At 42.1% G+C, this 26,426-nt stretch overlaps 1 long non-coding RNA gene across 1 annotated transcript in view; it reads left to right on the forward strand.

The window, feature by feature from the left end:
* The window catches only part of LOC129530013 (uncharacterized), a 106,850-nt gene extending 89,687 nt beyond the window's left edge, over positions 1-17,163 (forward strand). Inside the window, exon 3 of the long non-coding RNA XR_008675528.2 lies at positions 15,674-17,163. This is a non-coding gene — a long non-coding RNA (uncharacterized lncRNA). The remainder of the gene's footprint in view (positions 1-15,673) is intronic.
* The last annotated feature ends 9,263 nt before the right edge of the window (positions 17,164-26,426 follow it).

The following is a 26,426-nucleotide window of genomic DNA, read 5'->3' on the forward strand; positions in this document are numbered from 1 at the left end:
TTTTAGAAAGCTTTGGCTCAAGTTGTAGGTTGTGGGAGGAAGGAATTAGTAAGAGCCATCATAAACTCAACATCTATTGTGTTCCAGGAGCTGTGACCACTCCCTTCTTTTTAGTCGGGAAGGTCAGGATCTCACTATGTCACCTAGGCTAGAGTGCAATGGTGTGATTATTGCTCATTGTAGTCTTGAATTCCTGGGCTCAAGTAATCCTCCTGCCTCAGCCTTCTGAGTAGGTGGGACTACTGGTGTGCGCCACCACACTCGGCTTACTCCTTCCTTTGTATCCTGCTGCATCGTTAGTGCATGATACCCACCACCCCCTCAGAGGCCCAGCCTAGTGCTGTCTCTCAGAAAAACACCCTTTGAGTCAACAGAGACAAACTTAGGGGGTGCCTGACTCCAAAGTCCAGGCCTTCCTCCTTTGAGGAACAGCATGGCTTCCCCAGGGAGTATCATTCCACGGAGACAAGGCCTGCAGACAGATCTCATTTTCATCTGTTCTTTTACTAGCCCTTGGAGGATTTGCTCCAAAAACCTGAGGCACTGATGTTTACTCCAGCTTTACTTCCCCCATACCTGGTGAACAACTCTGGCCCAGCTTCCGCACACCAAGGCCCATGGCTCTAATAGAGCCAGAGAGGCAGTCTCAGCTAAGAAGAGCTGTATCCTCCAGGGACAAGCAGGAACTTCCAGAGATATCCTACAAGCTCCAACTGCTGGGAAAAGCAGACTGGGGTCTTCCTCAGGCTCCACCAAAGATAGCCAAGTGGCAGCAATGACATGAGCACCTCATTCCTGTCCTAGACCCTGGCGATTCCATGAGAGGAAGGCTCTGAATTCACCTCTGTTCCCAGGATGTGTGACATCAATGCACATTGTCATACCAGATACACCTGCCAAACTTCAGAACCCCTGGGAAGTGACCAGAATGCCACTGAATTCAACACCTTAGACCAATGAACATGACCTGGGTCCTGTAGGATAGGAGGCAGCAGCAGTGTATGCCCAGACCTGCCCTCAACATCTCTGACTTTTAGGCATAGCAGGAACATTGGAATCTCTGCCGCCACTTTTTAAAAAATCTATTTGGATTCCACACACACAAAAAAATGATTTTGAAAAAGGAAAATTTCGCTCCCTAAAAACAAGAGTGAACATTTTATCAATTAAAAGTAACAACTCATTTACAGAAAGGGAACAGGCCCAGAAAAGAAAGTCCCTTTCCCTTAGTCTCACAGTTAGATTTTTTTATGGCAAAGCACAGACTAGAATGTATTCTTCCTGAAGCATATGGTATGGACTGAATGTTTGTGTACCTACCCCTCAAATTTATATGTTGAAGCCCAATCCCCAATAGGATGTAATTAGGAGGTGAGGCCTTTGGGAGGTAATTAAGTTATAAAGGTAGAGCCCTCATGAATGGGATTAGTGCTCTTACAAGAAGAGAAACAAGAGAGATGATCTCTTTCTTGACCACGTGAGGATACAGCTAAAAGATGATCATCTGCAAACCAGGACAAGAGCCCTCCCTAGACAATCTATCAGCACTTTGATCTTGGACTTCCCTACCTCCATAAATATGAGAAATAAATGTTTATTATTTAAGCCATCCAGTCTACGGTTATTCCGTTATAGCTGCCTAAACTAAGACACCATCCTATCCAAGCACATTGACACAAGCCTATTTCATCCCCTGAGAGCTCTGCTAGAGGTTATGAGCTCATGTGACCTGTTGAGTGGCAGAAGTAAGAAAGCAAGTGTCTTAGCTTGTTGAGGCTACTGTAACAAAACGCCACCAACTGGGTGGCTTAAACAACAGGAATGTATTTTTTCACAGGTTTGGAGGCCGGAAATCTGAGATCAAGGTGTTTGCAGGGCTGTTTCCTTGACTTATAGAAGCATCACCCCGATCTCTGCCTTCATGCTCACATGGTGTTCTTCCTGTGTGCATATCCATCTCTGTGTCCAAATGTCCCCTTTTAATAAGGACACAGGTTATTAGGTTAGGGCCCATCCCAATTACCTCATCTTAACTTGATTACATCTTAAAAGATGATTTTCATCTAAATAAGATTACATTCTGAGATACTAGGGTTTAGGACTTTAACATATGAATTTAGGGGTTGTCTCAGTCTGTTTTCTGTTGCTTACAACAGAATATCTGAAACTGGGTAATTTATAAAGAAAAGAAATTTATTGCTTACAGTTGTGGAGGCTGAACTGTCTCTCTTTTTCTTTCTATAAAGCCACCAGTCCCAATTCCATGATAACCCATTAATCCATTAACCCATCAATCTATAAATGAATTAATCATGCACAGTGGCTCACGCCTGTAGTCCCAGCACTTTGGGAGGCTGAAGCAGGCAGATTGCTTGAGGTCAGGAGTGCAAGACCACCTGGCCAACATGGTGAAGCCCCGTCTCTACTAAAAATACAAAAATTAGCCACGCGTGGTCTTGGGCACCTGTAATCCCAGTTACTTGGGAGGATGAGGCAGGAGAATTGCTTGAGCCCAGGAGGCGGAGGTTGCAGTGAGCCAAGATTGTGCCACTGTACTCCAGCCTGGGCAACAGAGTGAGACTCTGTCTCAAAAAAAGAAAAAAAAGAATTAATCAATTCGTGATGGCAGAGCCCTCATGACCCAATCACCTCTCAAAGGCCCCATCTCTCAATACTGCCAAATTGGGGTTAAGTTTCAACATGAGGTTTGGAGGAGACAAAATTTCAAACCATATAGCGGGGCTATGGACAAAATTCTACCTGTAATGGTAAGTATAATTAGAGGCCAGAGGTCAGAAATAAATAGTGAGGTCGCAAAAGCCCAAAGGGCTTTCTGAGTGAGACGGGTGCTGGAAAGGGGATAGGGAAGGCAGCTCTGCCCCTTGTTTTCCCAGTCTCTGCCTCTCTGGGTCGTTGGGGAGGAGATGAGAAGAAACACTTTTCCCTCATAGGCAAGCACATGTGGCTAGACTTACTGAAGCACCAGTGGTAACAATGCTCTTATTGTCCCCTTCCTTCTCCGTTTTCCATGTGCATGTACTCACCAACAGGCATAACGGCATGGCCAGGAATGTCAAACTAGAAACCACCTCGAAGATACTAAACTTCACAAAGTGCTTTCCTTTTACAGTAGAATAAGCCAATTGTCCTTCAATGGACTGGCAGGACTTGTAGCTCTCAGCTTCTATAGCTTCAGGGATATCCACAGAATAATAGCAGTTGAATGTCTTTTAAACTCAATTGCTGGTTTTATGCAATCCTATTTGGAAAGCAAATGGCCCAGAGAGAAGGGACTTACCCAAGGTCACACAGTGAGTTAGAGACAGACTTGGAACTCAGTCCCCAGTTTCCACCTTCTTATAAGAACTATCAGATCATGGGGATGCCCAAGCTCAATGTTGTTTTTTCTGTGCTACCCTCCTTCTAGCATGCCATGTTGCTTACCTCAGTGGAAAGTTGGTAACAGGTTTTCCCACCATATATGGACCCTAAAGATATTCAACAGGGACCTCCTAGAAATACTGTCTTGCTCCAAAGAAGGGACACCTTGTGGTGGTGTGCGTGTGTGTGTGTGTGTGTGTGTGTGTGTGAAGGGCGTGCATTTCCAGCATCGAAATATGAGCTTTGCACTAGTTGTGTATCTCCACCTTCCCTGTCAGTTGTAACTTCCTACTCTTTGGCAGCCCGCCCTTGAAAACATATTGCCTCAAATCTCAGTGCTGCTTCTGCTCTGCTGGTAGGCCTAGGAATCAACGGCAAGTAACGACCTGCTATGTGGAGGCCGTGAGAAAGATTTCTGAGTGAAGTCCACCTGCACATGGACTTTATTGCAACTACACCGGCTGCTGAGATGGTGGGAGGGATTTGACTTTTTCTCATTCTTGATTGAATATCAAACAGATGACAGGGTAGCCAGGTTTGAGATCTTAGATGGTGAGTAAGGAAGGATCTAGAGAACACAATGTCCAAGCTCAGGTTCTAGGGTGCTGAAAGCCTGGAGTTCAGCAGAGTACTGGCAGCTGCTTGTTACTCAATAGAAGCGGTACTCAGACACTCGGATCTCACTAACGGTCTCAAAGGATGACATGTTCTCCAGAAACATGGCCTCTTCTTTGGTGAAGTCATTGACCCTGTGCCAAGATGCTTGTCAATTAGCCATTTGACGAAAAGGCAATTCTTCTAAATGTTTCCTCAGCAAGACCCACGACACAAAATTTGTCTGGGGACACTTGCATTTGTCACCTTTCTAACTGCCAGCTATTATTAAAGGCATTAGAATAGACCTAGAGTAACTATTTCACCATTAACATAAAGATGGCTTTTAAGTTGTCCTGGAATAAAAGAAATTGTGAGACTGTTCAAATGTAAGAGGTCAAGAACCCAAGTGAGTGGCTGTTTCATTTTTTTAAGTATCTAATAATTTGCATGTAAGAGATTTCATACAATGAAATGAGTTGAAAAATGAAGGTGGGAATAATGTTTATCTTACCTTTCTAAGTCAAAAAAGGTACTACAGAACTGAAATGTCATACCAGCCCAATGAATTTTTATAAGCTACCCATTTTGTACTGTCTGTTAAATAATACTGTTCTTAGATTCATCATCAAAAATCCCTCAGAATCATTCTTATTTTAAAATCTAACCAGAAAATATAGTTGACATCCAACTCATCAGCATTCTTATTAATGTGTGTCAAGCTATATGGCAGGTCCTATACTGTGTACCATATATTTTATCTCCTGCATCCTTGGCAACAACCCAGTGCGGCAGATATTAACACCATTTTATAGCTGGGGAAACTGAGGTCCAGAGAATTGAAATATCTTGCTCCAAGTCACACAACTAATAAGAGGTAGAGCCAGAATTTGAACTGAGGTATTTCTTCTTTTTTGCTACTATCTGTTCAATAATCAACCAATAGTAGCCATGTGGCTCTGCATAGACTATGGTGGGAAATCACTTGGCCAAGGTTTGCTCCCCCTTTGTAGAAGATGAGAGACCAGTTTTCACAGCCATATAAATTGTGAAATGCCTCTCTCGCATAATCTCATATTTGGTCCCATTGACAAGCCAATCCAACATTTTCTTCCAATGAGACATAGAAAGTAGGAATATTTATTTATGAGAACGAGTCTACATCACCTTCCAATTAGGGGCTCACATGCCCTACTTGGGCAGCCTACCTCCATAACATTAACACCTTGAGATGACTTGTATCTAGAGGCATACCATTTGTATTTACTAAATAAATAAATGAGATTATTATTCATTATTACAAAGGGGGTGCTGCAAAAAGGGGGTCTCTGACAGTGAGCTGGGTGAGACCCAAATGAGATGAAAGAGTTTTAGGAATGAAACAGTGTGTTTTCAGGAGCAGTGTGTTTCTCCAGCCCCAAGACCCTTTATAGAAACAAATTTGTTTGGAACAGATTTGCTGTGTTGATGAATTCACCCATTATGACTTGGGCAACATGGGTGAGACAACATGTTCTCCTGGCACAAACACCGATCTTAGATTCTCTTCTCTCCCTGTGGGTAGAAAGCATTTCTGAAAGAAATGGGAAACATCTGGGGAAAAATACAACACAGCGGTGAACATCAGATGCCATCCACCAGATTAGCTCCTGAGATACATTTCCTGAGGAAGAAGAATACAACCTTAATGCAATTAGATGACAATACTGCAAGCCAACCAAGAAGCTAAAAGGTTTAGGTATCTCCCTAAGTTCTAAGTGGCTTTGTGTGCACCAGTTTAACTTTCCACCAAGATTTTAGGAGTGTGACATTGGAGCCTATGAATTTAGATAGCTCATTGGTTGTGGGACACTAACCACGCACCAGTATCAAGTATGTTTTTAGATCCCTCAAACATGAGGAGAATTCAGGTAGAGTATTGCACGCTACCACCTACTGCAGACTCGGACACAGCTCTGAATTTCTATTATGGCCTTATTTATAACTTTCAGACTTCATTAATTTGGGTAGAATTATGATTTGGCTTTGGCTTTTTATTAAGGTTGTGTGTGACAAAAAAATTATGCTTTCAATTTGTAAAAGCAAATACCTACGTGAGACCTGTCATGGCCAGCATGAGCTGCAGACAGTCACGCTGATGGGGTTAATTGCCATTTTAAAATAATTCACTGCCTCCAGATTGATTCTTCTGTTTTTTGTCTTTACACAACATTACTGTTTCTCACTCTAATTATTCAATGCTAAGTTCATACTTCTGAAGCAGGAGCTTGGAGTCAGAGGAAATGGTGTTTGATTTGTTGCCATGGAAACATCTCGCTGTAGATGGACTCTAATCCCATGACAACTCTCTCTCTCTTAAGAACCATTTTTTTCTGACATAATAAAAATCTGATCAAGGTCAGATTTAATAACCATCTCAATTCCCCGACTTTCTCCTGTATTTGGTGTCAGAGAGTCATTTTGACAAAGCGATGATTAAAAGAACTTTTGCTTGCTTTCTGTATAAAATTATTGTTTATGCCTCTAAATATATAAACCTGGCTCTGTGTCACATTAATTTGCAGCCATACCCTTTGTTATTGCATAATTTCTGCATTAAAAAAGTTACTTATAATTGAATTGTTTGCACTACGTTGGCAGATGTTAACATTTTGTGGGGCATTGTTCTTGCTAATACATACATTAGGGGTATCAATAAAGCTTATCATTTGTCAACAAATGGTGTTTACAGTATTAACAAATGCCACGATCATTTATCTTTCAGTTTGTATTGTAATAATTTTCTGAACTGATTACCATGCAAGTATGCAGTTCATTGAGATGGGAACTGTGCAATGCTGCACTGAAATGAAATGAAATGCTTCATGTTCAGAAAGGTAAATGAGAAATTGCCTGCAGTGTGACCTTAAGCAAGGCCCTTCCTCTCTGGACCTCTGTGTCCTCATCTGTACAATGAGATTTTAGACCACATGATCTCTAAGGACTCCTCCTACATCTGGCAGACCCTGATCTTCATCAGCCTTGCCGGGTAAGGGTCATAGGCTCCTGCCTGGACCCTCTTTCTGAGGGTTTTATGAATTCTGGGTCTGTAACTGAGTCTCCTACTTGCCATTCATATGGCACCTGGCCAGTCCAAAAGCTTTTAATTTGCTTCATTATAGCCTTACACTCATCTTGTGAAGGGGAAGGGCAGGGATTTTTAACTCCAGTTTATAGGTGAAGAGCCTGGGACTCAGAAACGTTAAACCACATGTTCAACATCACACAGCTTCTATTTAGTATAACTAGATCTCATATTCCCATTCTTTCACACGGTCAATGGAGTCATGTTAGTGAAACATTGCTAGGTGTACAGATGCATCGAACACCATTTGTAGACAAATGATAAACTTTATTGATACCCCTAATGTATCTATTAGCAAGAACAATGCACCACAAAATGTTAACATCTGCCAACGTAGTGCAAACAATTCAATGATAAGTAAATTTTTAATGCAGAAATTATGCATCAAACCCCTTTCAGATTCACAATTTTTTTTTTTTTAAGACAAAGTCTCACTCTGTTGCCCAGGCTGGAGTGCAGTGGCGTGATCTCAGCTCACTGCAAGCTCCTCCTCCCAGGTTTATGCCATTCTCCTGCCCCAGCCTCCTGAGTGGCTGGGACTACAGGCACTGGCCACCACGTCCGGCTAATTTTTTTGTATTTTTAGTAGAGACAGGGTTTCACCGTGTTAGCCAGGATGGTCTCAATCTCCTGACCTCATGATCCACCCGCCTCGGCCTCCCAAAGTGCTGGGATTACAGGCGTGAGCCACCGCGCCCAGCCCAGACAATTTTGAATTCCAGCTGCACTTCTTACTACTTATGCATCCTGAGGGAAATTATATCAACTATCTGTATCTCAGTTTCTTTATCTGTAACAAGGGGAAGCTAACAACAACACCTCACTGGGCTTCGAAGTTAATTAAGGGAGATTATGCATGTAAAGTGCTTACCACAGAGCCTGGCACACAGTAGGTGCTTATAATGGCAATGACAATGAGCATCATCATCACCTCCACTATCCACTCCAGAATATTACACCAAAATATTACAAATCCTGCTCAGTGGTCTCCACTGGCAGGGAGTAGGGTCCTCCCAGCTGTCCACCCTCTGACAGCTACCTTTACATACTCACTGGAGATCCAGGGGCTTTCTTTTCCTTTCCCAGGCTTTTGCACATTCATCATTCCCAATGACTACAAATCTTACAGAAAAATACCAAACATAAAATAAACCAGATGCCTACATGCTTAAATCATTCCATTCCTTGACAGTCATTCTGTAAACATGGTTCTGATCTCCCTTTAGACATAATGGGCCCATGATTTGTGTGACAAATGTAGCAGATGCAAATATTTTTCTTGCCTACTTTTCTGCTTTCCTTCCACGAGTCATCAGAGCTTGTTCCACAGAAATCTGTGAAAGTGTCATTCTCTAGAGTGAGAGTCTACATAAGGCCAGGTCACCTGAGAGACCATCATCCATCTGGACAGGGATTTTCTCCCATACTTGACTTGCTTTGCAATTCTATCAATGTCTGAATACACTGGCCTGGTGCAAGTCTTAGAGTGATGTAGAGGGCGGATGAACAACTTTTCATTGCTTAGGAGGATGCAGCTTCATCTACCTGCCTCCTAGCAAGGAAAACCTTGGTCCTCGGTACTTTAAATTGTTTTTCATACTTGTTCTTGTTTATCGGTTGCTGTGTGCCAAGGCATAGAAGACAACCCAGTTCTGACTCTGGGGCCTCCATGAATTGTTCATGCAACTCTCCTCTCCTGGCTTCCCATCTGATACCCCCCAACACACACACACACACACACACACACACACACACCATACTCACCTTAAAATAAGTGGCTTGGATGAAATGGCTTCCAATAAGCCCTTTTGTGCTGACAGTGGGGAAGTGGGTAATTTGTCTCAGCCACCCTGCTGGATACACGTCCAGCCAGCAGGACTGTGAATAATTGCTCTCAGGGCTACAGGCTCAAGGAGGGGCAAACATTGAGTCATTGTTGCCCACTGCTCTTGTAAAACTTACTTATTTTTCCATTTAAAATGAACCAATGAAGAAATACGTTAAACAAGAAGTGAAATATTTTACAGACTTATAAGACTTATGAACAAGGTTTTGCTCTCTGAATGTTAGTGCAGAGAGTACACTAAAAATATACACAAGGTGGTAACTGGATTATACTCTCTTCAATGGCCATAACAATACCTTCCTCTCTGATAAGATTTTAAATAATTGACTGAACTGTGGCAGGTAGTAACAGCACATAAGATGACATGGTTAGGCTTGGTGTCCCCACTCAAATCTCGTCTTCAATTGTAATCCCCATAATCCCTACATGTCAAGGGAGAGATAGGTGGAGGTGACTGAATCATGGGAATACTGTTCTCGTGATAGTGAATTCTCACAAGATCTGACGGTTTTATAAGGGGATTTTCCCCCTTCACTCAGCACTTCTTCCTGCTGCTTTGTGAAAAAGGTGTCTTGCTTCCCCTTTGCCTTCCACCATGATTGCAACTTTCCTGGGACCTCCCCAGCCATGCAGGACTGTGAGTCAATTAAATCTCTTTCCTTTATAAATTTTCCAGTCTTGGGCAGTTCTTTATAGTAGTATGAAAAGGGAGTCAGGTAAAGAGACCAAATTTCTATTTATCTCCCAACTCCTACTCAGTCCTCCCTCATGGATTATCCAGTTTGATTTTGGGCTAGCCAGCCTGGTTTTGTGGCAAGTCTAAGTTTACAAAAATGTTTTAAAAGTACTACTACCTTTATAATATCCTCCAAATGGGTGATCTCTCCATTTACTATGCTACTTCCATGATTCAAACCCTCACCACTTCTCTCCTTGTCACTATACCAGCCTCTTAGCTGGTCTCTCTGCCCTCTGTCACTCTCCTTCCATTAGGGAGATCTTGCTAAAACCTAACTCTCTCAAAAATAAAATGCACACCTTATTATATCCTTGAAATCCTTTATACTCTTTTCAGAATAAATCTCAACCTCTTAAGGGGGGCCCACTAGGCCCACCTGATTTGACTCAACCCACCTCTTTGACTCAACTCTTCTGTCGTGTGCCAAATAATATCACCCTCTGGCTCATTCATCAATTAATTCATTATTTCTCTTCCTCTGCTTCTCACAACCCTTGTATCTAGAAAAAGGGATCACTGGCATTAATTAAATACCTTCTATGGTATATTACCTACAAAAATGGCCACAACAATCTCTTCCCTTCCTATATACACACAATGTTCTTCCCATCAAGTTAATTTGCTCTCCCCTTGACTCTGGAATACATAGCCCTGTGACTTGCTTTGGCTAATAGAATGTGACAGAAGTGACACTGTGACTTATAAGCTTAAGCCTTAAGAAGCCTTGGAAGCTTCTGTTTTCGCTTTTGAAACACTCACCATTGTGTAAGGAAGCTCAGCCTAAACTACTAAATAACAAAAGAACACTTGAAGAGAGAGGCCCTGGGACCACATGGAGAGAGACAATCATTCATCCAACATTCAAGGACACAGCAATGAACACTCATAGGTCCTCTTATATGACAAGCAGAACATGGGCTGTGATCAAAGCAGAGAATGGGCTGCAGAGACTAGATATTTCAATTCTACCAGTTATATTGCCTGTGTGACCTTGAAGAAAGCACATAACTTCTCTGGATCTCAGGATCCTTGACTGTACAATGAATGTGAAAGGAATAGCTCTGCTTACCTCACGGGGCTATGATCAGACCCAGGTGAGATTCTGTGGCCTGAGTAAAGGGCTCCATCTATCATGAAGTGCTGAATCTAGGTAATGTGATGTCCCGGTTGGCTCAAGCAAGGACTGAGTAACCTGAGCAGGTCTCCCAGATAATGTGAAGTGGGGACAGAAAGTTTGAGGAGGATTTCACAAGGAATGAGGAAAATATGAGGAAGTTTCCCCAGGTTATAAGGCTCAATTACAATAAAGAGAGACAAATCTGTCCCTTGATAACCAACCCAGCTGTGCCTGTCTCTATAACGAAGGTAGTAATGGTCCTTTCCCCGTTATTTACCCAAAGTGCCACTGCAGAGTCTAGAACAGGTTAGTGGACTCCCAGTGCTGAAAAGAAAATGACCAATCATATGGGGCTACCAGATATTGAACTGCTGTCAATTGCCTGGTGACCAAAGCCATGATTGTTCTCTCTTGCTGCCCCAGTTTCTCTACATTCCAGTCTTAATTTTGTAAGAATGCGTGTCAAAAAATTTTATGGCAAGAACCAAGAACTGAAATAAAAGTCACCACAAGCAAATAAGAGCAATTGCTGTCAGAAATCACATGCAGATAGGTTTTGGCAAATATTGGGAAATGTCTCACAGTGCTCCAGTAAGCACTGAGAAATGACCCCAAAGAGACCCTGCTGACAGTATGGCAGAAAGGTACAGGTGAAGGCAAAGAGCAGAAGGCAGGAGCTCGCTTCCACTTGACAGAAAGTTCCATAACAAAATCTCCATTACCTTTAATGATTAGTTTTCAGTTTTGCCTTCCTAATTAGTGATTTCACCCATTCTCTTTGGAAAAAGCACACTGCACTAGAAGTCAGGAGACCCCTGTTGGAATCCCTGGTTTGCCTCCTACAAGCTGAGTGAACTTGGGCAGAGGCTTTGACTTCTCTGATTCAGTTTTCTCATCTCTGACATGGGGTGAATCTCCACCTACCCCACAAGCTTGTGTGAGAGAAGAGAGGGCAATGTAATTTGAAGGCTGCAAAATGCTAGAAAAATGGAAGTGATTTTTATGATTAAATCAAGACTCGGAATTTACACATTTGCTGCCTGCTCTCGAGGTTGAAAAATAGAGCTCAAAGGTCAAGTGCAATTCATTAAAACCTAATTAGAAGACAAATTGTCTTTCATTTAAACGTGATACAGAATACAGCCGCTTAAGGAATAAGGATAGTTTATTTTAAACTCTTTGTTTCAATTCAAAGCTTCCAGGATTTATGGAGCAGCTGCTCTGTGCAGGCCTTCTGAAGGGGACACAAAGAAGCAGAGGGCACCATGCCCATCTTCCTAGAGCTTGCAGTCCAATATGGATGAGAAGACAAGGCCACAAATAAACAAGAGACAGAGCATGCTTGGGGGCTGAAATAGCTACAAGACTAATGCCGTAGGCTAGGGTTCCCTTGTGTGCAGGAGTGTTATCTAATTGGGAAGAAGTTAAGACAGTACTAAAAGAAGGACTTGAAGGAGCAGCATGTGTGTTGGCAGAGACAGGCAGCAGACAGAAGCAAAGTAGCAGAGGTGGCAGAATGTGGGCCTAATCCAGAAACCCCCAGGGTCTGGCCTGGCTGTGGCACGTGTACCCCACAGACAAGCTGAAGACATGAGGCCTTTCCTTGAAAGCCAGGAAGATCAAACTCAGGAATTAGACCTTCAGTCAGTTGTCAGTGCAGAGTTGTAGACAGCACAGGATTGATCAGAAATGACTCCATGTACTTTGATTACCCTCTCTTGACTTAAATGACTCCAGAGTTTTCCTATTTCATTGTCATGCCCAAATGCAAGATTATACATACTTGATCTGACCTTGGTCTTGAACAACCCAGCTTTTTCACTCAGTTAGCCAGGCTTCCTTTCCTTCCATAATCATTTATTGAGCACTGTGATGGCTTTTTGACGTGTCAGATATTTTACACTCATGGGGACTCAGCTACAGTCCCCATTTAGTCAATCAAACATGAATCTAGGTGCTACAGTAGAAGGGATTTTGCAGATGTGTTTAAATTTCCTAATGAATTCACTTAAGTTAGCTTAAGGGAGATTATCTTGGGTGGGCCGGACTTAATCAGATGAGTCTTTGAAAAGAGAGTTTAGGCCTTCCATGAGGCAGAGATTCCAAACAGCTCCTGCTCCAGGGTTTCAGCCTGTCCATGGTCTTCTCTCCTGACTGCTGCTTGTGGATAACAAGCTTCAGCCAGTGTCTGTGAAGTTCTAGCCTGCTAGCCTGCTTGTGATCTTTCCTTTCTGGCTGCCTGCTCTGCAGACTTCAGACTTATTTAGCCAGGCCTGACAATCACATAAGCTAGTTCCTTGCATACATACACACACACACACAAAGTTGAGTATCACTTATCCGAAATTCTTGTGACCAGAAACATTTTGGATTTCAGATTTTTTACAGATTTTGGAATATTTGTATTATACTTACTGTTTGAGCATCCCTGATGTGAAAATTCAAAATCCAAAATGCTCCAATGTGCATTTCCTTTGACCATCATGACCACACTCAAAAAGTTTTGGATTTTGGACTGTTTTGGATTTCAGATTTTTAGATTATGGATGCTCAACCTGTATATAATACATAGTGTATATAATATATATTATGTAGTATATATAATAGTGTAGTTTTATATATATATATACACACACACATGCATATACATATATATTTAGAAAGATAGATAGATAGATATGCTATGTCTGTGTATCTTACTGTTCCTTATGTTTCTTTGGTTGAATCCTGACTGACACAAGGAACTGCCCAGTACAAAACTCTGTGCAGGGTACTAATGGTATAGTGGTGAGCGAGACATAGTCCCTGTCACCAAGGAGCTCATGATTTATTGGAGATGAAACAGGCAAGTCAACTGGCATTTCCAGATAGCAGATCAGTGCTTGGAAAGGGTGGCATGGGAGCACAAAACAAAAGGACATTTAACCTAGAATGGGGAGGTAAGGGATGCTATAGGGAGATATGATGACAAAGTAGAAACCTGAAGGATAAGGAATTTGCCAGATTAATGGGGAGAAATGAAAGGCGTTCCCAGCAGAGGAAGCATTCCCAATGCTGAGAACATCTTGCTACTCATTCAAGAAAATTCTGAAGTAAAATACTCTGAACTCAATAAATATTTGTGGGATTAATTACTTGATACACATAAGGGAAAAAGAAGACATTGCCCTGGGTAGGAATATAAGCCAGGACCAAGCATTGCTTATTGAAGTAAGGAAACAAATGAGAAACAAACAATTCCAGAAATTGAGAAGAAGAGAGAAAAAAGTAAGGTCTGCTAAGATCCTTTGAATAAGTAGTTAACCTGAGCACAGTCTAGGAAAGGCCCACTGGACTTCCTTCCACACGCAGAATCTTGCCTTTGATACTACACATCAATTTGTTGAGACCTGTACCAAAGTGACAGTGTAGTTATAAGATGAAAGAAGCCCCCGAGGTACAGAGTGTTGATGAATATAGGCCAAAGGAAGGTCAAGGTCACATGGTGGAAAGGAAGATCATGTCTGATAAAGGGGACTATATCTCCCAGAGCAAAAGACCTTGGCCATATTTGTAGATATAGTCTTTCAAATAGTTTCAATTTTTATTCAAGCTTTTAATGTAATTATTTGGCAGTAATCCAGGAAACAAAATATAAAAACAAATGTAAAGGGAAAGAAGGTATGGCTGCCTTAAGTTTAACAGAAAGGACTGATGCAGTGCAAAATGGAATCTAGCCTAGAAAGATCTGATAATAATAGTGAAAGGCGTTTAAAAGTGACTGACGCAGCTCTACAGAACAAGATTGGTGAGATATTGATCCCTTGAGGAATGACCCAAGCCCACCAAGCAGCAATCCCCAGGAAGGTTGCTCTAAAAAAGAGGAAAACCAACCAATCTTTTTTCGTGGTGGGTCAATTCTGCTGATTCAAGTGACATTTAGCTGTTGACTTTTTAGAGTCTGAAACTATACTTAGCGAAAGAAAATTGCACTGACAAAAACTATGGACATAATAGTAGTAATACACCATGTTATTCCTCTTGTTTTTCTTCCAAAATCTCCGAGGTTAAGCATGCTTTATCCATCCACTTAACCATGCTTAATGCCAGGCACTAGAACTCTAGAGATGAATCTGTCATGGTGCTTGCCCTCAAGGAACATTCCCCTGAGAGGCTCCAAGAGATAAAAGTGGAGGAGAAACTAGGAGAAAAGTCTACATGGGACTCCAAAGGAGTCAGTTCTACTGAACAGGGGATGGTTCCCAGATAGAATGGCTGTTTGCCAGTTGGACAACCATCATGAAGAGGTGAGAATGTTCCAGGCAGAATGAGTCATGGGAGGCAAGATTCAGAGTCTTGAAACTTCTGGAACTAGGGGTATATCCTACTGGCTAGAGAGTTAGAGGGGAAGGGAGTGCTGAGAGGGAGGTAAGAGTGATCCTGTAACCAGTGGTTCTCAATTCTGTACATAAGAGTCACCTGGAAACATAGAAAATTAGCAATACATGGAACCCAAGAGAGACCACTGAGCCAGGATTTGTAATATTTTGGTGCAGACCAACATTGGCAAACCAAGGATGGAGACATTGAAGAATCCTTGCAGGGTTCTTTGATGATGAATGCCATGTTCATCAGACCTTGAATGATATTTAGAGTCTTAATAGGCATTTCAGCCACAAGTGTTTTCCATTAAAACCTTTACACGTGCTGACTGCTATTAAATTAAAAAAATTTAACCAGCCTTTTTCACAAAGCCCAAAGTGTATTTTCTGTGTAATTGTGCTGACACAACAGGGATTTAGTCAACTCAATCATGGAAATCCTCACTCTCAATTTCATGAACCTCTTATTTTTTTCATTTTTCCTACTTTTGTTTGCCATTGCTCAGTACAGAGGCCTTCCCTGTGACTTCCCTTCAGCATCAGCAATAGCGTTCAAGAAACTGGCATTGCTCACTCTGAAGAGCTGCGGGAAAAAGAGGTAAAGAAGTGAGAACTTCTCCAAAGCTGTTCCAGGGGAGAGGGCTGCAGATTGGAAGTCCTGCATAAGCTGACATCTGTGCTGAGAATGAAGGTTGTTCCAGAAATTGAGAAGAAGAGAGAAAAAAGAAAATATTTCTGGTACCATCACCAGATAGTTCTCAAATAGGTACACAAGTTACCCTAAAACATATAAAAAGGTGGTCAACTTACTCATATTAAGATAAATGCAAATTAAAGCTACACTGAGACTTCTGGTTCCAGGAAAAAAATAGGATTTTTTTCATTGCACACTTCCAGTAATGGGGGGGACATGGCATTTCTCCCTAAGTACAGCTGAAAACCCTGGACACTATATATAAAACAAACATGAGAAGATTTTGAACATCAGAGAGAAGGAGGCATTCCAGGACCTGGGCATGACATGACAGTGAGTTTCCTGCTTTTTTTTTTTTTTCCCCTCATATATTCCACCGAGAGTGAAGAACCTGGCAATGTGGAAAGGCCAATAGGTACAGGAAAAAAGGAAATTTCCACAAAAGTCTACTTTCTTCAGCCAAAGGACCCGGAAAGGAACAGCCACATTGAGACAAAACTATTGAACAACAGTCACTCAATTTTAGTCAAACATCACAGAAAGAACTATGGCCTCAGCCCCATTCCAGCCAACAAAGACTGAGTGGGGAGCCTAGACTTCCATCCTCATCACACTGAAACCAAGCACCACAAGAGTGGTGTCGCAGAAGGCCAAGTGATGAGCTGGGATTTTCAACTCCCTCTCCCCAGCAGTAAAGAGGCTGCCATCATGCTGTGTCACCAGAGGGCACATGGAGCCCATTGGTAACAAGAAGCCCCATCCCTCTTGCTACAGTGGTGTCAGAGGACACTTAGTGGAATCTATATTTTCACCATCATCCATTGGTGACAAAGCTACCCCCAATGGTGTCAGGGGAGACCATACAGGGAAGCAGAATTTCTACCTCCGAACAGCAGTAATAAGGTGTCCTTCCCACTCCCTGCTTGAGTGGTATTATTGAAGGTATCTCCTGCTGGCAGAAATCAACCCTGCCCCCCTATGCAGTATCAGTGGAGGCCCTGTGAAGGGTAGTAATGAGGTGTCTTTACCCATCTGGACCAGGGATGTATCAGTGGAAGCCTGGTGGGGAGTCTGAATGAATTTCTACCTCCGCCCAGCAGTAATAAGAATCCCTGAGTGTCAACAGAGGCCCAGTGGAGAACCTAGAATTCCATCCTCAACTAGCAGCAATGAAGCAGCACTCCTATTCTCAGTCAAGCTGGAACTCTATTAAATACGCTTGTTGGTGGTAATGGTATTTATAGGGGTGACAGCTCCAAAACTACTTTTTGTGTATTATGGAAATGAGCAAAGAATAAATTCATTAATGTTGGAAACTAAAGTTCTCACTCTGGAAAAAAAGTTATATAAATATAAAATAGAGGAAGAGAGAAAGAACACTGAATTAAAACTAAAAGTATCATTATCAAGTTACAATTTAAAATTTGGGGTGGGTACGTGTGTGTGCATGTGTGTGTGTGTGTGTGTATATATTTCTATCTCTGTCCATTGAAAGAAGCTAGAAACATGGATACCCTATTGACAATGAGCTCACCTAGCGACCAAATATTGGTTTAAACTCCCCACTCAAAAGAGCCAGAGCTTCTTGGAAAAGTGGCTGATTTCAGGCTAGGGCAGAGTAGGGGATCCCTGTTGACGCAGCCACCCCATCGTAGTCAGTTGTCTGTTGGCATCTTCTGTGATAACAGCTGACTGGACTACAGGACAGTGGACCAAAAAGCCAAAGGAAAACCAGTCATTTGGGGCCTGAGCCTGATCGTGGTCAGGGGCATCCCAAGAAGCCTCTCAATCAGGACTGCCTTGCTATGCTCCCTCAGTATTAAGTTCTCTTGAAGACTTTGGCCTGCCTCAACAGTGCCACAGGAATTAATAGAAAATGTTTGCATCCTCACCTGGGCTGAATGTTCAGCAAGGACTGGACATAGTATTAGGGACAGCCAAAGCCAGAGCAGCCCCAGAAGGACTATGGTTCCCCAGTGTTCCCTCAGTGTCTCTTGAAGTTCTTTTTGGCTTCTCTTTAGGGAAACTCAGATGGTTCTTACAACAGAAAACATGGTCTCCAACAAGCTTGGGTGAGGCCTAATAGGGTTTGATCATTTTGGTTACCTGCTTTGGTTTTTGGCAACTTTATGTTGGGAAGTGGTTCTCACTCCTTCATGCAGTGGGAGGCTAGAATGGCCGTCAATCTGGGAGGGAAGCTTTCCCAGTATCTTGTATGATGTGTGCCAGGAGGAGGTGCCCACAGCCGCTCTGCTGGCATTGAGATGGGTCAGGGTATGGACTCTGACCTCAGTAGTGGCTGGGCTTCTCAGTTGGGCAGTCCTTCCTTCAGCTGTCTATTTTTTAAGGAGCACTTATTTTGTACCAGCTCAAAAAATACTGAGAAGCTATTTTGTTCTGGGAACTAGAGGTCCAAAGATAAAGAAGTTGTGCCTTGTTCTTAAGGATCCCAGTCTTTGGCCATAGAGAGATAACTAAACTAACAAGTACAACATGGTGTGGAACATTCTGCAATTGAGGTAAGATCAAAATGCACAGTAACACTCAGGACCACCTTTCACCTCTTAGATTGGTAAAACTGCCTAGAGGAGACAGATACAAAGCAAATAATACCACCAAGCCTTGCATAATTACAAACCATGAGAAATGCTATGACAGGATGCTATTTTAGAGGGGGAAAAGCTGAGTTCAGTTTGGACATGTTGAGTTTGAGGGACCTGTGAGCTAGTATCTGCACTTTGTGTTACAGAAGAGATGTAAGTAGAAATCTAGTCCAATGAATAAGCAGGCTTGATCTTGTACCTCTTAACCCTCTTCTCACTGGCAAGGTAAGTAACAGAACCAAGAGTTGCAAACGATACAAAGTGCCCTTGGGCAATTGTGAATTAATTTAATAAATTTTATGCCTGATAAATTCGGGGCTATACTTGGGCTGGTAAATGACAGGGTCCTACAGATTCTCTAAGTGAAATACAGACTGCTGGAATTCCAAGGGTCTTAGAGATTGCCTACTAAAAATTCTTCACTTTACAGATAAGAAACCCTCAACCCAGAGAGCAGATCTGCTCAAGTTAATATGGCTGGTTTTTGAGATGCTACACACTTAGGTTTTCTTTAGTGACTTTTTGACCTTGAGCAAGCTCTTTAAGCCCCTTGTGCTTCAGTTTCCTCATGGTTAAATGAGGAATAGTGATAGCATCTACTCCATAGGCATGTTGTGCTACTTCTTTGGTGGCACTGGAGTCTGTGTCCTCTAGCTGAAGTCTTCCTTCAAAGGGTCAGCCAACCTGGTGAGTACTCTTGCAGGCAGAAGATGACTGGACCCTGTGTTTGCCCAGAGGCAGTTTTAGTATTAGGGCTTCCTGCACAGAGATCTGACATGTGGGGGAAATGCCTAGAATGCCATATCCATTGGATTACAAGTTGAATTGATAACAACTATAGTCATAACCATTCGCACTGAGCATCAACCACGTGCCGGGCACTGTGTTAGAGACTTTATTCATTGCATGGCTAACCATAAAACCAGTCTCACAAAGTAAATAGGAGCATTCCTATTTTACAGAAGAAAGTGAAGCAAGTGAGAAACTAAATAAATATTCCAAGAAATATGACAAGTGACTATCCTTCATATATAAAAACTCTCATAAATCAGAAAGTGGAAAACAACACAAATGAGGCAAAAGACAAAAATAGACAATGACAACATATGGACCATATACATTTAATAAACTTTAAAATGCCAACATGATTGGCAATCAAAGAAATGCAGATGAAAATAAGACAACATTATTTGCCCATCAAATTAGCAAAAATTTTAAACATGAAAATACATAAAATTGGCAAAGCAAATGGGACATGACTATTTATACACTTATGTTAAATTACCAACTGGTAAGACTTTTCTGAAAGGCAATTTGGCAAATTATATGAAAATCTTGGAAAATCTATATTGTTTGACTCAATATTTCTATTTACAAAAATGTATCCTACAGGGATAATTAGAAAAATGCATCCATTTGTGAATGAGAGCATTTGACACTATTATTAAAAGTCTAATTAGTCAACTAAACTCTGGCATATTTACGTGGTAGAGTACAACTCGGCAATAAAATTATGTTTTTAAAAGTATATTGTTCATAATATAATTAATAAGCAAAATAAAACAGGATACAAAATATCCAGCATGACCTCAATCTTATGTTTGTACAGACATATACACTTAATACATTCATGCATATGTCTATATGTTCATAGAAAAATTCTGAAATAACTCACAAAAATATTTTAACAGAAGGATCTCAGGGAGGTAGGAATATTGGTGATTTTAAAATTTTCTTTTCTGCATTTTCCAATTTTGTTCAGTAACTTTACAATCAGAAAATGCATATATTTACCAAAAGAAAACTGTAAGTTATTCTAAATGAGTTTGTACCTCCTGGCCTGGGTAAATTCTGCCCCAAGGCTCATCATAATGACAGAATAATTAAAGTCTAGCAATCCTTGAGAAATTTCTCTTCTAAGAACAGGAATGATATTGGGACACTAGAAAAGACAACATTCTATCCCAATTTTACAATATGAGAAGGTGGCAAATTCTATAAATCAGATAGTTTAGTGGATTTATAACCAGTTGAATGACTGCCTGTATGCCTCAAATTCTAATTAACTCAAACATGTTAGAGGCAGGGGGACCTGAGGCCCATCTAGTGTAACAATTTCCAACAAACTCTTGGATGCAGATGTTGATGGCCTATAGATCAAATTGACAAATATCACAAAGCCGGGAAGGAAATAAACTATATCAAAGAGAATAAGGACACACAGTTATTTAAACGGAAGAGTTGGTGAAAAAATATGAAGATGAAGTTTAATAAAGAAGATAGTGCAAAGTTCTGCACTTAGGTCCAAAAAGTCAATGTTTTTAGGGGAAGACCTGAATAAATGGCATTCATAAAAATGAATTGTGGGTTTTTAATAAGGACCAGTTGTATCCCAAACAATTGTGAGAGGGGGCTGCCCTGAAGACCAGTGTCTGCTAGGGCTCTCTGAATAGAATATGCGGCTCAGAACAAGTGAGGTGATGACCCAGCCCAACTCTGTCCCAAGGAGACCACAGCTGGAGGGACTTAGTCAGTTCTTGGCAACAACATGCTCTCAGAGGGACATTGAATTCTTGAACTTTGATAAGAGTAGGTGACCAGCAAGGCAAGCTGGCTCATCTGTCACAGGGATTTTTGAACTGGAGATGTTTGATCCAAATAAGAGAAAGATTGAGCTGTGCTCAGGGATTTGGCTTACTCTGGGTGGTTCCAAGAGGATCTGAATAGGGTTCAGCACAAGGAAAGTCTTTGAATGGGGTATCTGCTCCCTGAGGGAGTAACAGCCTGGATGGCCACTCAGGTGAACACTAGTTCACCTATACTGAAACAGGAGAGCTCCCTGAACCCCCTCGCATGACATGTGACAGGTGTGTAGCTTGTCTCTTCGGCCACCACACACTCAAACCCCTTACAGTGGGGGGAGCATGCAGACAGGCAGGAGCACGAACCAGGGCAAGTGTTTTTTGGCTCCAGTCCCATGGTAGTGTCTAGGACTGGGTGCCTGTGACTCCTGGAGCCCCAGTGAGCATGTTACAGTGCTTTTATTTTTAGCTCTGCTGTTTACAGATGGCTTAAGTGTTAACCAGCTCAGCGCCCTCTTGGTATCCAGGTCCTTGTCTGGCATCCAGGGAGAATCAGGTCACACACAGACTTGAAGGATGGAGAATGCGGAGGTTTTATTGAATGGTGAAGGTGGCTCCTTCATCATTGGCTTCACCATCCCATTGGCTCCCAATAGGATGGATGGGGAACTGGAAAGGGGATGGAGTGGGAAGATAATCTTCTCCTGGAGTTTGGCCATCCTGCGGCTGATCTCCTCTCCAACCATCCCCGACTGAACTCCTCTCAACATCCAGACAGACGCTCCTTCTCTTCTCTCCTTCTCTGCCATGCCACTCTTCTGTTCCTCTGATCTTCTGCTCATCTTCTCGTGGAGCCTGGGGTTTGAGGCTTATTTGAGTACAGGATAGGGGGGTGTGGTGAGCCAAAAGGCAACATTTGGGAGCAAATTCAGGAATGCCCATTCCCTTTTAGGGCTGCAGGTTTCCAGGCTTAAGGGTGAGGTCTTTGCTGGGGAAACATCCTCTTTTAACCAGTATTTCCTTGCCTCCTGTCCATATCAATATGTCCTCCAAGATTCATTCAGTGAGCCATTTCCCTGATATTCGCCTAAATAAAAGCCCTAGTGTTATGTAGACCTAGAAGTCTAGCAGTTGCTGGTCTATAATTATTAGGTGGGTGCAAAAGTAATTGCAGTTTTTGCAAATACTTTTAATGGCAAAAACCGCAATTACTTTTGCACCAACCTAATACTAAAATGTAGCTGGAAGGAGTGATCTATTAAAGTGACCCTTGCAAAGCCATGTTTGTGGTTCTTCCTTGGTCCCAAGATGGGGAGACAGGACAAAGTATACAACAAATGCTCTCTTAGTTTTCTCCTGTCATGGAAACCAAGCCCCACTTTCCAGGTGATAAGAATGGAGAAACAATTATCTAGTAAGTGGCTTGTCTCTTCCAGGCTTCTGTTCAGATCCATTCCACATAATTTCTAGAAAATGTTTAACAAATCATAGATGTATCAGGTATGTCACTTGCACAAAATTTTTCATTAGTTCCTCAGTGTCCGGGGGAATGAGGCAGCCCTCCCTTCTTTTAGCCAAGCATCTGAGGCCTGCCACAGTCTGTTCCTATGCTCACTTTCCCCACACAGCCTCGGCTCCATTCCAATGAAATGGACTCCTCCTTCCCCTTTCCCAAGCATTCCCAAAACATTCCCACCTGCATACATCTGCTTCTGCTGTGTGTCAACCCAGAAGGGCTTCTTGCCCTGCCCTCCTCTCCACCAAGCTGATCCTCTGCTTCCCTGAAGGCCTACCCTACACTGCTGTGGCCTATCACCCCCTTTAGGCAACTAACCAAGGATACCAGGTGGCATATGCTCTCTCAGGGAGGCTTAAATCCCTCAACTTTGTATCCTGCACCCCAACACAGGCCTTGCTTAATAGATGTCTGGCAAGGAGGGCACAGATGTGGCAGTGCAGCCACAGAAATCTGGGAAGGTCATTAAGTAGAATAATATCCCAGAAGGGTGTGTATGCTCTTCTGTTCCCTATTATCCTGTCCGCTTGTACCTTTCAGGTCCTTGACAATTTATGGTGCAGCAAAAATCCCATTAGAACAGGCTACATGAATTTGTTCAAATTATGTCATTGTACTGGAATTTGGGTGTGTTGAAGGCAATTCCAAATAAAAAAAAATTACTGTCCAGGACTTAGGCAATTTTCATTCGAGTAGAATTTGCTTTGTCATGTCACTAACAGGAAAAAGATCTACTTAGTCTTGACGTTGCCCAGAGAATGAAGTGATAAACACCTGGAGAAAAATTATAATTACAGTTTGTAAAAGCTAAACATAGCCCTTCTAGTTTTTAATTAGAGTATATGTTATGTGGCTGAGGGTGACTGATGGATGGAATTTGATGCCATAGGATCAGAGACCCAGAGCAGCATGGTCCTGTGTGTAGCCAAAAGCAAGTGACTATTAGATGACATAGCTTGTGATGCTAAGCCCTGACTATATATTTATATTTTGTGTATAAACATGATAGCCTCTCTTCTGTTACTCTGAGGAATCTTTGATAATTCACATGTGAAATTAAAGGCATCTTATTCATTCAGTTATTTATTATTCTCTGTAAAATGAGTTAGGAATTTGTCCCTGTGAATAATGTTAGCCATAATAGTTAATTTACTCCTATTCATTGGCAGTAATAAAAATGTACAAGGGGAGGCAGAAACATTATTATTTCTTGCTTGAAGTGCAATTTCATGTGGTGAGAAAAACATGTTAATATGCTGCAAAGTGCTACAGGAATTTAGTTCTCAAAGGAATGGCGGTATTAAATGTATTCTGACAAGAAGGAGCCTCGGAAGGGAAACATTTATCTTCATAAAGTCATTAAATTTACTGAGCAGCATCACATTCTTCCTGCAATCTGCTCACTCCATTAAAGGCGAAGCCGTGGAACTGGCTCTGTCACATGAGAGGCCCCTGCGTTTCTGAACAGAGGAAGAATGGTGCTCTTTCTCCTAATATTGGGTTTCCCCCTCAAAACCAACAAGCTCACGCACAGATCCACACATGGGTGCTCTGCTGCCTCTTTCCAAAACAAACAAATGAGGTACTGACAAGATTCTGTCTTTCTCCACGATCAGATGATTCTCCGTGTGACTAAGAAAAAAACAGATTTTGCAAAGCCTCCTGTTTCATCGTTCCAGGAGACTCTTGGCTCCGAGGGTGTTTTCCCATCCCGCTGAGTTGGAGTCCAGGCAGCTTACACAGGTCAGGGTCAGCACGATAGCATGAGTTGTTCTGCAGAGCAGTTTTGTGTGTATGCATTTCAAAATCGAGGTATTCTTATTCATACACAATACATCAATCAGTGTTTTTGAAAATCACAGCAAAAGACAGGGCTCTGGTACCTTGGAGTTATACATTCCCCTTGTTCTTTTCAATAGATAGGTGTCATTAATGAGCTAAAATCACCAAGAAATGCAAACAGACTTCAGAAGCAAAGTCATGCTGTCAGCTTGGACACATGGCAGGGAATGAAAACAAACTGAATAGTTTTCAATAAATTATAATATCATTCCCATTCACCTGATACCTTTCTTCCCAACACTTTGCAAACAGCTGTTCTTCTGAGAAAGAGGACAAATATCTTGCCTGCATTCATGTTGAGAAAGAATGTAATTTCAAGTGCAGTTGTGGATAATGATTTTAAAATCCCAGCGCAAATGTATCTAGAGAAGAAAATGTCTCTAACTGAACTAAGAAGCTAAAGGTTCCTCCACACTGTACCACAAACCACAGCTAGGGCTGCCTAAAGACAAATACAGAAGAGCCAAGCCATTTGTTTGGTGACATGAAAACCAAACCATTGAAGGGAGCTAACTGTAAGCTCCAAGAGGTCAGAGACAATATATTTCTTGATCACTGTTATAGTACAAGCTCTTAACCCATAGGTGCTCAATATATATTTGTTAAGTAAAAGAGTGGATGCATAGATGAATTGCTCAGTTTTGCTCCAGGGGTTTGTAGGGTCAGATGGATAAATTCCTAATCTTGTCCTCCAAGCAATATTGGCCTGTCCAAAGGAAACTAGGTTTTATTAGCAAGATGAATTCTGACATGTTTAACCAGGTAGAGAGAATCTCCAGTGACCAATTCCCAGAATTGGGATTCTGCATTCTGAGAGAAGAATAATATTTGTTGTGTCTAGCATGTGCTAAGTACTTGACCTGTGTTTTTATTGAATCCTTAGAACAGCCCATTTTACAAATTAGGACTCTTAAAAATGTTAAGTAATTTGCCTAAGAGGACACAGCTAGTAACTGGTAGAAAACTACCTACAACTCATTCATTCATGTGCCAACTATCCAGTACAGGGCTTCCACATGCCAAGCCCTATTCTCAGTGCTGGTTTGACCACAGTGAACAAGAGAACACAGTCCTTGTCTTCCTGGAGTCAATGATCTAAAATTGGAGACTGTCATTGAACAATTAATATTCCACTTAATCACATGACTATACTGGTGATAAGTGTCAGGCCTCTGAGCCCAAGCCAAGCCATTGCATCCCCTGTGACTTGCACGTATACACCCAGATGGCCTGAAGTAACTGAAGATCCACAAAAGAAGTAAAAATAGCCTTAACTGATGGCATTCCACCATTGTGATTTGTTCCTGCCCCACCCTAACTGATCAGTGTACTTTGTAATCTCCCCCACCCTTAAGAAGGTTCTTTGTAATTCTCTCCACCCTTGAGAATGTACTTTGTGAGATCCACCCCTGCCCACAAAACATTGCTCTTAACTTCACCGCCTATCCCAAAACCTATAAGAACTAATGATAATCCATCTCCCTTCGCTGACTCTCTTTTCGGACTCAGCCCGCCTGCACCCAGCTGAAATAAACAGCCATGTTGCTCACACAAAGCCTGTTTGGTGGTCTCTTCACACGGACGCGCATGAAATTTGGTGCCGTGACTCGGATCAGGGGACCTCCCTTGGGAGATCAATCCCCCATCCTCCTGCTCTTTGCTCCGTGAGAAAGATCCACCTACGACCTCAGGTCCTCAGACCGACCAGCCCAAGAAACATCTCACCAATTTCAAATCCGGTAAGCGGCCTCTTTTTACTCTCTTCTCCAACCTCCCTCACTATCCCTCAACCTCTTTGTCCTTTCCATCTTGGCGCCACACTTCAATCTCTCCCTTCTCTTAATTTCAATTCCTTTCATTTTCTGGTAGAGACAAAGGAGACACGTTTTTTCCATGGACCCAAAACTCCGGCGCCGGTCACGGACTGGGAAGGCAGCCTTCCCTTGGTGTTTAATCGTTGCAGGGACGCCTCTCTGATTATTCACCCATGTTTCAGAGGTGTCAGACCATGCAGGGACGCCTGCCTT

The sequence above is a fragment of the Gorilla gorilla genome, chromosome X (assembly GCF_029281585.2).
Source record: "Gorilla gorilla gorilla isolate KB3781 chromosome X, NHGRI_mGorGor1-v2.1_pri, whole genome shotgun sequence".
Taxonomy (NCBI): Eukaryota; Metazoa; Chordata; class Mammalia; order Primates; family Hominidae; genus Gorilla; species Gorilla gorilla.